General features: G+C 43.8%; 1 long non-coding RNA gene across 1 annotated transcript; it reads right to left on the bottom strand.

The window, feature by feature from the left end:
- Positions 1–2705: 2705 nt before the first annotated feature.
- On the bottom strand, positions 2706–6441 carry LOC145721132 (uncharacterized). Its single transcript, XR_014144596.1, has 2 exons — positions 5633–6441; positions 2706–2851 (listed from the first exon to the last, which is right to left on the bottom strand). It is a non-coding gene; the product is annotated as an uncharacterized LOC145721132 (long non-coding RNA).
- Positions 6442–15939: the final 9498 nt, after the last annotated feature.

Raw genomic sequence — 15939 nt, 5'->3', positions numbered from 1 at the left:
CCCTAACACTGCACACTCATCCTCCCCAAGCTTGTTCAACGGAGCTTGACTCAGAGAAGCTTTGTGAAAATCCCTCATGACAAACATACATTACTGTTGGTCAGAGGAAGATCAGATAACACACTTGTGATATACAGCATAAAATGCAGCGGGTGTAGGGACCACTCCAGACAATCAGCCCTGTCGGCCACCTTTATTTCACACCCTCTGTGCCAAAATGCTGTCTGGTTAGAAAACTGAAACCCAAGTGGGAGGGAATATTCTCTGGTCTTTTTCAAACATCATGCCACATGAAGGGAAAAAGAGACTGGGAAAGAAAAGGAATAACGATGTGCTTAACCAGAAAATCAAGTTTTAAATTCATCGTAAGATGAAATTACTTTTTCCTAAAAATCACATTCTTGTTGACTTCAAGGTTGCTGGCATATTTCAGATTAATGAATACTAATTTGTAAAAAAAAGTAAGATGGAAATAAGTAGAGAAGTAATCTGTTTCTGTTCTAAACCAGTTTAGATGTTAAGAAAAAAAGTAGATTTTTTTTTTTAAGATTTTATTTATTTATTTGACAGAGAGCGAGAGCACAAGTAGGCAGAGTGGCAGGCAGAGGGAGAGGGAGAAGCAGGCTCCCTACTGAGCAGGCCCAGGACCCTGGGATCATGTCCTGAGCTGAAGGCAGCCACTTAACAGACTGAGCCACCCAGGCGCCCCCCAAAAAGTGGATCTTTTGGCTAGATGTAGAACTGATGATACTGTAAAACGAAGAATGGAATTTTTGAGAAATAGAAATGTCTTGATGTTTTTTTGCTTAGCTTGAGGGTCAATCTTAAAAAAAAAATGACCTTTTAACAGATTAGCAAACTCTAAAAGGACATTTTTTTCAGGACATTACAAGTAAAATTAAAATTAAAAACTGAATATAACGGCATTACAGATATTATGGAGAACAGAGTCCCCACAGGTCTATGGGAAGGGCCTAGAAGGAAAGGTCATTAACTGAGGGCCGATGTGGCCCATTACAATTTAGACAGAGTCTTTCCACTAAAGAAGGGGAATTATGATTTTTTTTTTTTTGATGTTCATTACTGTTTGTTTTAAGCTTGACTTCTCTAGATTTAGAACATAACAGACCTTTGCCAAGTTGCATGCTGATTTTTCTGGTAAATTAACTATTATAGGCTAAATTGTATCCCCTCCCTCCCCAATTCATATGTTGAAGCCCAAACCCTTAGTACCTCAGAACGTGACTATATTTGGAGATAGGGTCTTTAAAGAAGTATTTAAGTTAAAATGAAGTCATGTGGGCGGGCCCTCATCTGATATGACTGGTGTCTTTATAAGAGGAGATTAGGACATAGACAAGCACAGAGGGAAGACCATGTGAGGACACAGGAGAAGGCGGCCATCTTCTAGCCAAGGAGAGGTCTTGGGAGAAACCAACCCTGCCGACACCTTGATCTAGACTTTCAGCCTCTACAACTGTGAGAAAATAAATTGCTGTTGTATAAACCACCCAGTCTGTGGTATTTTGTTACGGTAGCCCAAACAGATTAATATACCAACCAACCAATAAACAAACGAGAACCAGGAGAGAACCAAATTGGCAGCATCCACTCTATCATATCCTTGTCCAAAGATAGAACTGCATGTTAGAGAGATATGGATACAGAAATAATTTATAAACCTAGTGTCTGTGTGTGTCTGCACATAGGTATACACGTGCTTACAGGTGCATAGCGATGCTTCCTCATTCTGCTCACCAAGAAGGCCTGGGAACAGCAACACCCCCATAACAGTGAACACATCCAGTGCTGAGATTTTGACCTCTAATCTGCATATAAAATGACTAATGAGAGTAATAAATTATAATGGACTCTAGGTATAGATTATAACCTGTTGAGTAAAATGGAAAGCAAGAGTTTATGCGGATGTATAAATGGGAAGTTTGATGAGGAACAGGATATTTACATAGTTTCAGAGTTTTTTTCTCCACAAAATACTGATTAATTATAAAGGGAAAAAGGGTAACTGTTTCTGGGAAAAGCCTGGCAGACACCAATTTCATCAAGTGACCAAAGTCACCGGGCGAGGTGATGCTGTCATGACCGGCTGGGACACACTGAGGACACAGCATCACTTGTTTGATATTTCACCAAAGATGCAGAACCTGAGTCTAATCATGGGAACAAATAGCTGATAGGTCCAATGGAAGGACTTCCTACAAAATAACTGGCCTGTAATCTCCTAAAAGGTCAAAGTCATGAAAGCCAAGGAAAGATGAGGAACTGTTCTGGTCTAAATGATACTAAAGAGGCCTGATGACTAAATGTGATGTCTGATTCTGGTCTGGATCCTTTGGCTGTAAAGGACATGATTGGGATAACTGGCAAAACTCAAAAGGAGTCTGAAGATTAGATGGTAGTGATGTTATTAATGTTAAATTCCAAATTTTAAGAATTGTTTTGGGGGTGCCTGGGTGGCTCAGTCAGTTACATGTCTGCCTTTGGCTCAGGTCATGATCCCAAGATCCTGGGATCAAGTCCCACATCGGGCTCCCTGCTCAGCAGGGAGTCTCCTTCTCCCTCTCCCTCTGCCCCTCTCCCCACTCGTGCTCTCTCTCTCTCTCAAATAAATAAATAAAATCTTTTTAAATAACAGAGTTGTTTTGTAGTTATATAGGAATTATACATGAAGTATTCGCAGATGATTGTGGTTTAATAGGTTTTATTATTATTTAAGTATGGTAACAGTAACAGATCAGGAAATGACAGCCATTGAAAAGATAATTTGTTACCGTTTCCAGGAGGAGGTGGAATGCCACACCACACAGGCCCACAGGGGAAGCACCCCAGGCTGTAAGGAGGGAGCAAAGGGGAAATGTCAGCAAGAGCTTTCACTGTGGTTTCCATGGGAAGAACAGGCAGGGCAGGGCAAGCAGGTGTGGGATTGGCTATTTTGAATTATTTCAGTGGGCTTCAGGGCATAAGAGCTGTCCTTGCCTATCTGCTACCTGCCTTGGGGTGAGCAGGGCAGGTGTTCAGTGGCCCAGAGGGCAAGAGTTGTGGGTGTGACTCTGGCTTGGTTAGTTTGCATTGAAAAGCATGCTCCACGGGCAAGTTGTTTGTTATCTTTAGGAAGGGGGCTACCCTGATAGGGCCAGTCCCTCCAGGGTCAGCAAGACCCCTGCTTGTCAAAGCATCAGAATAGGGCGCCTGGGTGGCTCAGATGGTTAAGCATCTGCCTTCGGCTCAGGTCATGATCCCAGGGTCCTGGGATCGAGTCCCGCATTGGGTTTCCTGCTCAGCGGGGAGCCTGCTTCTCCCTCTGCCTCTCTCTTTCTCTCTCTGTCTCTTATGAATAAATAAATAAAATCTTTAAAAAAAGAATTCTTTCTTAAAAAATAAATCATCAGATGGGGCGCCTGGGTGGCTCAGTCGTTAAGCGTCTGCCTTCGGCTCAGGTCATGATCCCAGGGTCCTGGGATAGAGCCCCGCATTGGGCTCCCTGCTCCGCGGGAAGCCTGCTTCTCCCTCTCCCATTCCCCCTGCTTGTATTCCCTTTCTCGCTGTGTCTCTCTCTGTCAAATAAATAAATAAAATCTTTAAAAAAAAATAATAAATCATCAGAATATAGACAATAAGATACATAGTATTACAATATGGGACAACAGATCAGCAACTTAGCGTAAACCGATGGAAGAAAAATGTCTTCCTATGGTACCTGCAACATTTCTGTAAGTTTCTGATTATTTTGAAATTAAAAAAAAGAGAGAGAGACAGAGAATGATATACAGATGTATCCACCTTCTCTACGGTGAACTTCTGGAAGGCAAAAGGGATGCCTTATTCACTTTGCATTCCCAAGGCGCCCAGAACACTCTAGCAGTTAGCAGGTATTCAACAAGAGTAGATGCACTAATGAATGAAACAAAAAGGTCTTGCTGCTTCCCTTTGTGTGTCCCCTCCTCTGATGCTTTCCATTAAAGAATCTGTCCCCTCCATTTGGGTGGAGGGCAGTTTGATGTTATAGATTGTGCTTTCCTCCAAAATCAAAGTCTGCCACTTTCTCGAGATTCTCAAGCAAGTATGAGAAGTCAAACGTAAAGTCACTGCACCTTAACTTTGTTACTCTCTCCTTCTTTTTCTGCTTGACATCTACTTAGACCTTAACAAGTACAAAATCAGAATTACTCTTACAGGTGCTACCAACAGGCTTCCATTATTTTCTGTACTAGACAAGTGGTCGTATTTATTTATTTTTTTTTTTTAAAAAATTTTTATTTATTTATTTGACAGAGAGAGACACAGTGGAAGAGGGAACACAAGCAGGGGGAGAGGGAGAGGGAGAAGCAGACTCCCAGCTGAGCAGGGAGCCCGATGCGGGGCTCGATCCCAGGACCCTGGGATCATGACCTGAGCCGAAGGCAGACGCTTAACGACTGAGCCACCCAGGTGCCGCGTGGTCGTATTTTTTTAAAGGGGAGTTAGGTCTTGGCAAACAGAAAGTTTTAAATGAGAACTTTCTGGAAAATCTGGTCATTGTATTTACATGAGATGGAGACAATTTTCTGGCATGAGTTATAGAACAGTCACTCTGGAGAAAGGGACATGAGGGCCAGGGATGCTGTGAGGCTGAGAGAAGGTGGAAGGGAAGGTGTTTGGTGGAAGGCCAGCCATCTTCCCTTTGCACTGACCTCCCGTCTACTGGTCCTGAGGATGGCTGCGGGCTCAGAGAGAAGGGGGAGAAGGAGGAAGAGACACTCCAAGATGCTGAGAAACGAAAGGAAAGGAAAGTCCTGTGGTCGTGGAGCCACCTGATCGGGACCCCACTTTCCAGTCTAATATGGTTTAAAGTCGATGATGGCTTGGGACCTGGAAGTCAGACGCCACGAGAGCTAATAGGGGACCATAGTGCCACCTCTGGAGATACCAGAGATGACAGAAACCAATGAACACAGTGTCCTTCTATGTGAGGTGAGGGATATGAACAGATGATGTTCTCACTGTAGGTACATTTGTGGGAGATAAAACCATAATGAGATATGCAGGAAGTTAGAGTTTTGAGGTGGGTGATTCTTTGAAGGTGACACCAAAGCTGGATTATTCAATAGGCAGACTATGTGGGTGCACAGGGCACCAACAAAGGGAGGGCAGGGTCAAGAAGGAAGGAAAATAGGGAGGAAGGAAGGAAGGAAGGGAGAGAGGGAGGGAGGGAGGAAAGGGGGAGGGAGGGAAGGAGGGAGGAAGGGGGGAGGGAAAAATTACTCCAAATTTGACAATAGAGAAATTTAGAAAGATGCAATTTTGTCTTAGCATACAAGTATTTTTGTATTGTATGGCTTATTTATCTCTCCTTGTTGTTTTGCATGACACATGACGTGTGAGCTGAACTTTTTGGTGCCGAGGGACACGGAGACAAGGGGAGGTGAATGCCAGAGCCCTTCGTGGCATGGCCAGTGTCGCGGGAGGTCAGACCACCCCCACTGGTGTGACCTAGTGAGGCACGGCTTATGTTTACAAAAATAACTCTGGCCTTTCAAGCATTTAGAATAAAAACTTCCCACTTGGGAGAAAAATTTGAAAAGATCTGAAAGCTTCGCTTTCCCCAAGCCTTTGGAAAATTCAAGTTACTTGCCGTGCAACGTCATTCTTGTCCAGTTCGTCTTGAACCACCATTCCCGGGCCTGTCTGCTCACATACGATTAATACGAGACTATTTCTTGAAACACTTGTTTGGGAAAAGATACAGTCCTCTGGTCCTGAAAATAGACAGCAAAGCAACGTGTCCCAGTTTCCCAGACACAGGGACAACGGAGGCCTGGCAGAGGCCCAGCAGACATCTGCCACCAGGGAGGCCCCTGAGGTTCATCCCTCAGAGGTGCCTGGAATCCCTGGAGCTCTGAGCCCTTCCCTCACCGTCAGCTTGGGGTGTTCGGGGACCTCTGCCATGTCCCATGGCCGTGCTGGAATTCTGCCTAATTCGCTGTGCTCTCCGTGTATGACCAGCTGAAGCTTCTCCCAGAACCTCCACAGAGGGTTTACTCTGTGCTGTGCTCCTGAAATAACAGACCTGGCCACTGGTGGAAGAGAGATGGCCAGTTATCAGGAGCCATCTGTATGTGGGCGTTGCCATCCATTTCCTCAAACGTCCGTAATCAGGAACTTCCCCCGGCCTGTGCGGTATTATCAGTGGTTGGTGTAAATCTAGTATCCTCCGGCCTTCACTGATAACTCAACCATGTTCATAATCTATAGCTATCTTTATAGCAGGCCTGTACTTTTGAGTGAAAAGTTCATCTGTTCGTCAGATTTTTTTGGCATAGTAACACCGACCATTTGGATTGTTCCCAGGATCCAGGTGTGCAGCATCATGTGGATGCATCCTAAGATCTGGTTATTTCCGTCTGTCTTTCATCACTTACCAGGTATTGTAACCCCTACAAGGTAGGGAAAGTCTTATCCCATGGGCAAGAGGATTACTCTTTATAAGCATCAAAACAACGTGAAGTCAATTTCCTCTTTTATACGCACCAGAGGAAAGTGAAGCTTTAGAAATCTAGACAAGATTCAAGCCAAGATACCTGGTTATTGGAGTCTGCGTTTCTTTTTCCTCAGCTCTGTGGTGCTGGGCCAGCCACAGCCTCTATGGTCAAAGGAAAGGTTTTTCCATGAGATCTGTGATTTTCCAGGTAGAAACCGTCAGATGCAAAGACCGTCTCAGGAAAGTGGGGCTCTCACCTGTTTAGCAATAAGTACTCATCCTGGATGTTACATTATCTTTGGAAAAGCCCTGAGATGGGTGTGGGGTTACGATGGAGGGAGATATTATAATTCTCGTGATAAGCTCGGAGATGATTTTGGACGCTGAAGTTGGCTGTAAGGGGCAAGTGCATTCCTCCTCATTATAGGAGAGGGTCCTACCTGACCACGATGGGCCATTTGGTTGGCTGTGGATGAGGTAGGTGACTGTTTCAGGTGGAAGAGCAGAATTGAATGGGAGGAATATGGGAGGTGAGAGACACAGAGAACTTTTGTCCCCGACTGGTGCAAGGAAGTAAGCAAGTCCCCTGGAGAAAGTTCCCGCAAGGCAGGAGATAAGGCTGTTATTTGAGAAGCCACATCCAATGGAAATATAATGGTAGTCACGTGCATCTTCGTGAATGTTCTCATAGCCACCTTAAAGAAGGCAAAAAGAAGCAGGTGAAATTCATTTTAACCATATATTTTGCTTATTTCCAAATACCCAAAATATTATCATTAAACATGTAATTAATATAAAAAAGTAGTCATATATTTTGGATTCTTTTTTGGTAGTGTTTTGAAATCACGTGTGTGTTTTTCACTCAGAGTTCTGACCACCCACATTTTCTCGTTGTCCTCAGCCACGTACGGACCAGACAGGGAAGCGCGGCAGACTTGCACAAAACTGAGTCAGTGACCCTGGGAAGGCTACCTCATCGCCACTATCAGCAGCCTGGGCTTTTTTTTTTTTTTTTTTTTTGTGGTTATTCCTTCTTTGGTCGCCCTTCCCTTTGTTTTCAAAATGCCAGGCTGCTGTGTTAAAAAGTAGAATTCTGAAAATTCATCTGTTTGAGCCCCTGGTGGGAATACTTAGGATGATGTAAAGAGAAGGAAAGAGAAGTGGCTTTGATCTGGGGACCATGGGTGAGGAGGGAGTCAGAGAGAGAGATGTCCTGCTCTCCCTGGCCACTTGGAACTCTTCCAGCATTTTCTGTGGCTGTAGCCGGGACAGCAGCAGAACTAATAGATGAAGATGGTGGGAAGAGAGCATGAAATAAATGGTCGTAGATAGAAAATACAGATACAGAAACATCAAGCTGTGGTTTGTGACTCAAAGCCTACAGAAGCCACATGCTGGGACTGCCCTGCCCGTGGCACGAATAATACAGGGTGTGTTGTAAACCTTCAGGAAGTAAGGAGAAGAACAGATCAATCATTACAATAGAAGATGCCCTCCTGGGCCAGCGCAGGTAGGAGCCGCCCCAGGCGCCTTTGATCTGCCCTTCAGCAAGAGTGCATCTGGGGTGGCCTGGAAGTGAAAGCACGAAGGATTATAATAATTACATGACTCAGTTGGCTTGGGGCAAGACTTTTGACATGACTCTGGTAATCAAAAAGAGTATTACAGGCAATTGAATGGATAAAATAAAAACAATGACAAAATATAATCCTGCTGAGAAAGAAGATCCTTTTCATCCAAACTTCATTGCAGCCAGATACTTTTAAAAAAACGTCCTGAACTGCATAAACAGTCATTTAAAGTGCTCCTGGGAAGCAAGCTTTGGGATTAGAACACTTCTTAGCAAACCAGCAATTCGGAGCTGAGGCTCCTGGCTGAGAAGTTCCTCTCCAGCATAGAGCCCTCCGGCTGCTGGTGCGCGGACACCTGCCGACAGGTGACAGGTGTGCGTCAGGTAGTGCTGGGCACGGCCTTTCTGAGAAGCCAGGGGAGGGTCGAAGTTTCCAGCGAGGCCCTGCCTTTGGTGCTGAGAAGTTCCCCCGGCTGTGCCGAGTACTCTCCTCTCTTGAGCTCACATTCATGGGGAACAACAGAGCCTTGTTGGGCCAGTCACAATGGGGAGCTTGTAGGGATGACAGGGATACGTGACACCCCACTGGGGTTTCCCTTTGAAATCCCTCTAGGGTCTGAGTCAGAAAGTGAAACAGCAAGATCGCAGGGCAATGCCGCAGGGGAGGTATTCCGAAACCCACGCTTATCTTCGCTGGCCTCCACCCTCTCCCTGGAAGCCTGTCTGAGTGGCAGTTGGAACCACTGTCTTCCCCGTATTATCTCTCCACCCATGCTCTGGATTCCTCTCCACTCAGCCTGAGCCTGTGAGATTAACACTACAAACTGGACCATTACCCTTTCCTTCAAGTGCATTTCTGCATATTTCAGATATGTGTGAAGAGAGAGGTTACAGAACTGTACAGAGTATCCTCCCTTTCTCGATACGTAGAATACTCCGCATCTACACAGATCATGGAGACAGACACCGAGTGGGAAGGCATATGATAGCTTTTTTTTTTTTTAACAACCCCCCGCCCGCCTTTTTCCTTCCCAGCTGTACTTCACACAGAAGTCTTGCTCAGACTTCATTCATTCAGCAGCCTTTCATGAGACTGACTTTGTTGGAGGGACTGTGCCTGTGCTAGGCTTTGGGGACACAAAGACACCTGCTAGCTCTACCTGGAGGAGAGCCAGCTCTTCATCAAAATAAGGTCTCCACGAGTTACAGGGTTCAAGGTGCATGTGAGTTACGGTAGAAATACCGTCCGCGCGCTGCCCCATTACAGATGTACGTAATAGCTGTGCAACACATTTTTGGTGGGTGACTAGGTTAGGAAAATAAAGGCAGAACACTAATTGTGGAATAGAGTGGAAGCTTTTAGCTGGAAGTTGAACAGTGTTGGACTTTTATTTTTAAGAAACTTGCAAGGCACTTAATATCCGATTTAGAGACGGAAGCCTGCAATCGGAAAGGTAATTTAATGATAAACTAAATGCCTTCATCCAAATTAGGAACAAACTCAAACAAGAGAAGCCTGGGGCAGGGGGCCATGAATGTGATATTCTTGAAGAGCATCAGAGCCCTCCTTGAGCTCCCTGTGTGTTCAGCATTGTTTGCATTTTGCATCCCCAGGAGCAGGGAGGGCGTGTGACATTAGGTCTTGTCAGCGCCTTGGGTGGCTCTGAGGTCTCTCTCATTCCACAACCTGGGGCAGAGATCTAATTTTCATTAATTTTCCCAGATAGTTCACTAATATTTGGAGGAACTCCAAAATCTCCTCCACCAGCATGTAAATCCTTCCCTGCTCCATGTGTTTATCGGCTTCCAGCCATCTGTTTATGGAGTTTGTGCCCGGGGAAAGCTTGCAGCCTCGCAGGGAGGCTGGACAGACCCACAAGAACCAGGGGCCTCGGCGCCCTCCGGCCGGCCCCGAGATAGAGAAAGCATCATCAAGTCCGATAAGGCCTCCTGCCTGGAGGGCCTTATCAGGTCTACAGAGAAAGAGCCAGCTGTTAGCCAGCTGGTCACCCAGGAGGAAGGCCCGGGAATGGAGAAGTGAGAAGTTTCAGCGCTGTAACTCAGGGCACAGCTCCTCTGACTGTGGCCGGAAAACCGCAAATGGAAAAAGAAAAACTGCCCTGAGAAAACTTTGAGAACTTGCATGAAGTGCACACTATCAGTGCCTGGGCTTGATTTCCTTACCCGAATTCAACCAGGCAACCACACACTTTTCTTTTGGACTGCAGAGACCCCTCTGCCCAGCTAGTCTCAGCTTCTGGATGGTCTGACAATGGGCTTCGATGGGAAAGGCTGGGACTTGTGGGTCCTCCTCAGTTCGGTTTCCAGGAAGGCCTCGGGGAGTTCAGTGCCTGCAGCTTAGCCGGGGCCCCGCCTGGGACCCTCCAGCTGTGGTCCGGAGCCCTGCTGCCTTTCCAGGTCCCCAAGCCCTGGTTCTGTGTGACCTGCCAAGTTCTGTGCCGGCTCTGAGCTCAGTTTCCTCGTCTGCAAAGCATAGCCGCTGGTGGTGCTTCTGTCCCAGGCTGTTGTGAAGAGTACAGATTAGGTCCAAGAAAATCATTTTGGAAAGCCTTAAAGCACGATTTCAATCTCTGGGTTAACTATTAACTAAACGAATCACTTACCATAGAAAAGCCAGTGTCTACCCCAAACTAACTTTCCCCACTCTTTTCTCACTTCTTCTTTTTCATAGAATCGTTACACATTTTGTTATTAGACAAAGTCAGTAAACATCTAGTGAGTTCTGCAAGGACACTGGGCTATATAGGTTCAGGTTGAAGTGCCCCCAAGAACCTTACCGTCCAGTTGGGAAAAAAACATAAACACACTAGAAGTTTTAAATGGTACTCATGACAAATTATGTAAAAACAGGTAAAATGTAAAAAAAATATATAAATTATATTTAAAAACTCCCTAATGCACCATGAATTACTGTATTAGTTTGCTAGGGCTGTCATAACACACTGGATAGCTTTTGAGACAACAGAAATTAATTTTCTCATGGTGCCGGAGGCTAGAAGTCCAAGATTAAGGTGTTGGCAGTTTCTTCTGAGGCCTCTCTCCTTGGCTTGGAGATGGCCTTCTCCCTGTGTCTTCATGTACTCTGTCATCTGTGTGTGTCTATGTCCCAATCTTTTCATGTAAGGACATTAGTCTTTTGAGATTAGGGCCCACCCTAATGACCTCATTGTTACTTAATTACCACTTTAAAGACCCTATCTCCAAATACAGTCACAGTCTGAGGTACTGAGGACTAGTACTTCAATATAACAATTGTGGGGACACTGTTTAGCTTACAACAATAACCAACTAAATGATGTAGACTAGGGATCCAGATGCTACCAGGGGAGTCTTGATGAGCCACAAATGGACTTCTGACAGCAAGCGCGGACAGACCCAAACGCACAAATCCTTCTTTGGTTCTCTTGGTGATAGGCTACTTGCAAATTGGTGCTATTTAAATAAATTGCTATCGCCAACAAAACCAAAAGACAACCCACAGAATGGGAGAAGATATTTGCAAATGACATATCAGATAAAGGGCTAGTATCCAAAATCTATAAAGAATTTATGAAACTCAACACCCAAAGAACAAATAATCCAATCAAGAAATGGGCAGAAGACATGAACAGACATTTCTGCAAAGAAGACATCCAAATGGCCAACAGACACATGAAAAAGTGCTCAACATCTCTTGGCATCAGGGAAATCCAAATCAAAACCACAATGAGATACCACCTCACACCAGTCAGAATGGCTAAAATTAACAAGTCAGGAAACGACAGATGTTGGAGGGGAAGGGGAACCCTTCTACACTGTTAGTGGGAATGCAAGCTGGTGTAGCCACTCTGGGAAACAGTATGGAGTTTCCTCAGAAAGTTGAAAATAAAGCTACCCTATGACCCAGCAATTGCACTACTGGGTATTTACCCCAAAGATACAAATGTAAGGATCCGAAGGGGCACGTGCACCCTAATGTTTATAGCAGCAATGTCCACAATAGCCAAACTGTGGAAAGAGCCTAGATGTCCATGGGCAGATGAATGGATAAAGAAGATATGTATATATGGAATATTATACAGCCATCAAAAAATGAAATCTTGCCATTTGCAACAACATGGATGGAACTAGATGGTATCATGGTAAGCGAAATAAGTCAGTCAGAGAAAGACAATTATCATATGTGGAATTTGAGAAACAAGGCAGAGGATCATAGGAGAAGAGAGGAAAAAATGAAACAAGATGAAACCAGAGAGGGAGACAAACCATAAGAGACTCTTAATCTCAGGAAACAAACTGAGGTTTGCTGGAGTGGTGGGGGATGGGAGGGATGGGGTGGCTGGTGATGGACAATGGGGAGGGTATGTGCTATGGTGAGCCCTGTGAATTGTGTAAGACTCATGAATCACAGACCTGTACCCCTGAAACAAATAATACATTATATGTTAATAAAAATAAATAAATTTTATAAATAAATAAATAAATAGATATCTTCTAGTTAAATATGTTTGATAAAATTCTTAATGTATTTTTATTTCTACAGGATATTGTATCAAACATTCAACTCCAAGGAGAAAGTTCAAATAATCATTTGAATAAATGACTTTGCTTATGGAAAACAGTAAATGAGTTTATTGCAATACAGTTATTTTTGTCTCTCCCCTCTCTCTCCCTTATTCCTTTTTTAAAAGATATATTTATTTATTTGAGAGAGAGAGAGAAGGAGAGAGAGTGTGAGTACAGAGGGGAGGGGCAGAGGGAGAGGGAGAGAGAGTCTCAAGCAGACTCCCCGGCGAGTGCAGAGCCTGATACGGGGCTTGATCTCATGACCCTGAGATCATGACCTGAGCTGAAATCAAGAGTCAGATGTCTGCTTACCCAACTGGACCACCCAGGCAATCCTTTCCCTAATTCCTTTGGAATGAGGATGGCCCACAGGCTGTGGAGACTTTACTAGACGCAGGCCATAGTTACAAAGGAGGTGGGCAGTAAAGCCAATGTGGGGCAGGAGAAATTTGGGGAAACTCGGTGGTGCGGAGCCTCCATATAGAGGAGGTGGCTCTGGTGCTGGGGACTGGAGTGTACCCATATATCAGTAAATCCAGTTTCCCCAGCTTGTCATATGGTTGCACGGAACTTCTCAACTGAGTTTTACAGAATACTTCTATAGTAGTTCAACGTGGTTCTAAATTGTGTTTTTCTGTGTGTATGTACCACAATCTATTTAAAAATTCAGTTTTTTTTTATATCTAGACTGTTTTCAACTGTTTACTCAAAAGAGCACTGCAGTGAACATCTACGTGATGAGTTTTATTTGCATTTAAATTCTTACTCTCCTGTAACCAGACTTTTTTTAGTACAAGCAAAGTGTTCTGCTCTCTGGACCTGTGACGGCTTGCTTCTTCTGCTCCTTAGTCATCAGGGTTATACCCAGTTACTGAGCTGGTGTGGCTATTATACCCTTTCTCTCCTGACACACACACACACACACACACACACACACTTCCCTGACTGCTTTCTTCTGTAGGGAGACACAACGCAGAAGGAAGGAACAGCAAAATCAGAGGCTGGAGTCTCCTCCACCCCAGAGACTGGAGCCCTGCAGTAAGCCCCAGGAGACTTGTGAAGGAAAGGCTTTGAAAGTCTAGGTCGGATTTACTCAACTAGAGTCAACAATAAGGCCTGCCTTGCCACCAAAGTAAAATAGAGAATTAAGGGAATTGTTTCAGCAGCTGCTAAAATCTTGACTAATTTAGCCAAAGCCCCTAATTTCATTTTTTACAGTATCCATTACAGCTTAATGTCTATTCTAGAACAATTGTTTTGTTTTGTTTTGTTTTGTTTTGCATAAGTATTTCAGAGACAACCATGGGTTAGCGAGTGCATATTTGGCACTTGGTTAGGAGAATAAAGATTAAATACAATACTTTTTGACATGGTTTTCCCCTTTGTTTGAGCTAATTCCTAAATATTTCTAGATTAAATTTTGAAATTAATTTCTAACTTCCAGCACTACTGGAAAACCAGAATCTGTCATATTAAAACGCAAGTATTTCTTGTTTTATTTATTAATTTTGTTTTTGTTCCACTAAAAGGTAATGGGAACTTCTCGACTAATAGTAGAAGTCTGCCCCTGCAGCGTGAAAAGCTCTCATAAACAGTATGTAAATAAATGGGTTGTGTTCCAATAAAACTTTATTTATAGACACTGCAATTTGAATTTCATTTTCATTTGTCATGAAATAAAATACTCTTCTCCTTTAAAAGCCTATTTATATATATATATATTTTTAAAGATTTTATTTATTTATTTGAGAGAGAGAGAATGAGAGACAGAGAGCACGAGAGGGAAGGGTATCAGAGAGAGAAGCAGACCCCCCGCTGAGCAGGGAGCCCGATGCGGGACTCGATCCCGGGACTCCAGGATCATGACCTGAGCTGAAGGCAGTCGCTTAACCAACTGAGCCACCCAGGCGCCCTAAAAACCTATTTATAAATGTAAAAACCATTCTTCTCCGACAAGCCTTACAAAAAAAAGGTGCTGGGCCAGATTTGGCCGGTGGACAATAGTTTGCTGACCCCTGACCTAGAAGAACTGAGAAATTTCGAATATTCACCACTATCCTTTGGTTAGTTACAGGAAATTGAAGGACGGTTGCTCTAAGATAAGTGAGATAAGGTGTACGAGCCAGGGCGTGAAGTTTTCTTGCTTTAAGTATTTCTAGAGACTGGCTAGAGCCCTAGGAAGTCCATAATCGTTGTGTCCCTCCCAGGTTGCACTGGTTACTTGTTGCGTGGTGGCCTTTAACAAGGGCCACAACATGTTTTGAATGAAAAAACACCTGCTTACAATGCTAACCAGACTCAAAGGCAGAAAGCATAGCAAATGAAATCTTTCCATCCAAGCAGGCTTTTCCGGTAGTGAAACTAAAAACGCAGCAGCACATACTGGTCAATCTATTTTCACATTTGTACTTGAGGGCACGACACGGTGACCCCGCCTGGGAACTCTGCTACTCTGAGCAGCTGTGCAGGAGAAGCCGCCAGACTTCCCCAACAGGGAAGCTAGCTCAAGACTTTTGTGTAGTGGGCCTGCAACTACCTTTAACCTTGACTCCTTCTTTCTTTTTTTAAATGGGATTTTAAGTCGCATTACTTGAGTAATAATTGCTTATTATTAACATAGAACATAACATATAACAATAATAATTACTTATTATTAACAGAAATAATAACCTGTACTTTCTTGGCGCCTTCACAACACTACAGCATCGTTTCATCAACATCCCCATAATAGTTCTGACGTTTTGAGGCAATACCGTTTCTGGAACAGTTGTGTGCTAAGCCCTACATCGCCTATGACAACCTCTCAAACAAAGGGGCTTCAGTAAGACCCGGGGCTGTAAACGCAGGTGCGAATGACTCTACAAACTTGAGCCCCTCTATGACACCATCTCTTCATTTCTTCTCCCAATTATTTTGCGAACCTGCAATTGTTATTTCCATTTTAACGTGCAAAGACTCAGAGATGCTGAATCGCTTGCCCAAACTGGATCACATTATCGTCTTATGACCTCAAGCCCAGTATCGTCGCTTCTTTATGGTTAAAACAATGTGATCAGGAAGGTGAGGGTTTTAGGTTCAAAAACGAGAAGACCTAATGACGTTAATGTTCATGCCTCTAACTTTACTCATTTGCAAAAAGAAGAAAATTTAAATTTACAAAATTCTTAAGAAGGTAGTTTTTTATGTAACAAAAATAAAAGTTTCTCATAAACCTCCTGACAACCAGTTTTTTATATTGAGATATAACTGATATATAATATTGTATTAAGTGGACAACATGATGATCTGATAGATGTATATATTGTGAAATGATTACCAAAATGAA

The sequence above is a fragment of the Leptonychotes weddellii genome, chromosome 4 (genome assembly GCF_054177405.1).
Source record: "Leptonychotes weddellii isolate Sample4059 chromosome 4, ASM5417740v2, whole genome shotgun sequence".
NCBI classification, from domain to species: domain Eukaryota; kingdom Metazoa; phylum Chordata; class Mammalia; order Carnivora; family Phocidae; genus Leptonychotes; species Leptonychotes weddellii.
The sequence above is the reverse complement of the archived record's forward strand: the minus strand, read 5'-3'. Positions and strand labels throughout refer to the sequence as shown.